Source organism: Crocodylus porosus, unplaced genomic scaffold (assembly GCF_001723895.1).
Source record: "Crocodylus porosus isolate Cpor-Errol unplaced genomic scaffold, CroPor_comp1, whole genome shotgun sequence".
Classification (NCBI taxonomy): Eukaryota; Metazoa; Chordata; order Crocodylia; family Crocodylidae; genus Crocodylus; species Crocodylus porosus.
Window position 1 is genome coordinate 3,848,318 of NW_017728935.1, and position 1,939 is coordinate 3,850,256.

Genomic DNA, 1,939 nt, shown 5'->3' on the forward strand with positions numbered 1-1,939 from the left:
GTGTGTGTGTGTGTGTGTGTGTGTGTGTGTGTGTGTGTACGCATGTAAGTGAGGGGGCCAACCTGGAAAATATGAATTTACATTTAGACTTCTCCATAACCTAGAGATGTTCAAATCTGGGATTTGGTCTGTCCTACTGCAGATATAGTAATCAATTTCAACAACAAATTGGGTGTTGATTCTGGATATTGCCAGTCTAGACCAGGCCCGTACCCAACATATTTTATTCCTCTAAATTTTGGGTGTTACTTTAAGATGCACTAATAAAGTTTAAAATCATATGCCACGTTCTCTCTCCATGTAGGCATGCGGAGTGCCCACTGCAATCAATAGAAGTTTTATACTCATGTATCTGGTGTCAGAATAGGCCTTAGGTTTAATTCCCAAGCTGGGGTTGTGTTCTCATGTCACATTTCTATATTGCATTACCTTTATTCATCTGTCCCTGTCTTGTTTTTTCCCTAGCTGTTTGATTTGGTGTACAGAGAGGAGACTTTGCTTAATGTTATAAAAAGTGTTACACGAAATGGTCGCTCCATTATCCTCACTGCAGTGCTAGCTCTTATCCTAGTCTACCTCTTCTCAATCATTGGTTTCCTGTTCTTAAAGGATGACTTCACCATGGAGGTAGACAGACTGAAAAACAGAACTCCTGCTGCAGGTATGGCTTTCACCTTCACATCAACATCCTTCTCAAATTTCCTTCTCAACAACAAATGTGATTGCTTTTTTTTTCCTATTTTCTCTTCAAATTCATGTTGCATTTTTAAAAAAATGTTATACACTTTTCACTCATTAGGAAAGTCATAGAATGTTAAATACAGCCTTTTAATTGAGCCATAAATATAGGATGTATTGCTTTATGTGCCTTATGCATTATGACAGTGTATACAACTATAACAAGTTTAGTAAATGTATGGATTTGATTTAAAAAAATTACCAAATATATAATCTACCTCTCCTCATAGGAATCTTTCTGGAACTTTTGTTAAGGCAATTGAAGTTCAATATATAGTACATTTAAGGCAAAACTCTGGCCCTGTTGAAATCTGGGGGAATTTTTCCAGTAACTTCAGTGAAGTTAGGGTTCATCTGTGGAGAATAAGAGCCATCTTGTGATTAATTCACCAAACACCTTATACCTACTAAAACTCACTCAGTAGCTCATAGGTCCCTGCCCATTCTTTATATACTCTGTATGCCAGTCAAATTTTGTGACTTTATTATTTCAAAACCGAATGCATTCAAACAAAGCTCTAAGCTCTTTCAGGACTCTGCATATGTCAAAAGTGAAGTATTAATAAATCTATTTTGTTGATCTATGTGAGCCAAAAGGAAAGCATCTGACAAATTTCTTGAGCTCTCCTTGTTTTTTACTTTTGGAGAACATAATAAAGCTGTGTTGGCTTACATTAACTTTAAAAGTCATGCAAATGTTTTAGCTTAGACCAAGAATTTGAAGTTTCATTTCAAAAGGCAGTTGTGGCCACTGTCGGAGAAACAGTTGGCCAGTGGTCTGATCCAGGGTGGCAGTTCCTGTGTTTCTGCATGTCTTTTGTTGGGTACTTTATAGATTTTTCTGACCTGGAACATTTTCTCTGGCTTTCTGCACTGAGCATCTAGTCAAAAAAATATACTGGTGATACTGGATGATAGGTTAATTGGATGCAGTAAAACCTCATTAATTCAATATTGGATATTTCAAAGTGTTAGGTACCTTGAAGCTATTTTCACTCCCCAGCCAAAAGGATGAGTTTTTGTATGCCTTACCACGTGGATAATCCGAAATACATCTACTTTGAAGTTCCAAACTGTTTTCTGGTCCCTTGGACCAGGAAAACCTCATTAATTCAAAATGCAGGGAACCAAAAAATACCAACTTTAAATACCGTAAATGGGTTTAAAATAAACATACCAATAGCTCACCTAAGTGCAGTCT

At 36.8% G+C, this 1,939-nt stretch overlaps 1 long non-coding RNA gene across 1 annotated transcript in view; it reads left to right on the plus strand.

The window, feature by feature from the left end:
• The window catches only part of LOC109317705, a 6,503-nt gene extending 5,823 nt beyond the window's left edge, over positions 1-680 (plus strand). The window contains exon 3 of the long non-coding RNA XR_002103098.1: positions 466-680. This is a non-coding gene — a long non-coding RNA (uncharacterized LOC109317705). The remainder of the gene's footprint in view (positions 1-465) is intronic.
• Positions 681-1,939: the final 1,259 nt, after the last annotated feature.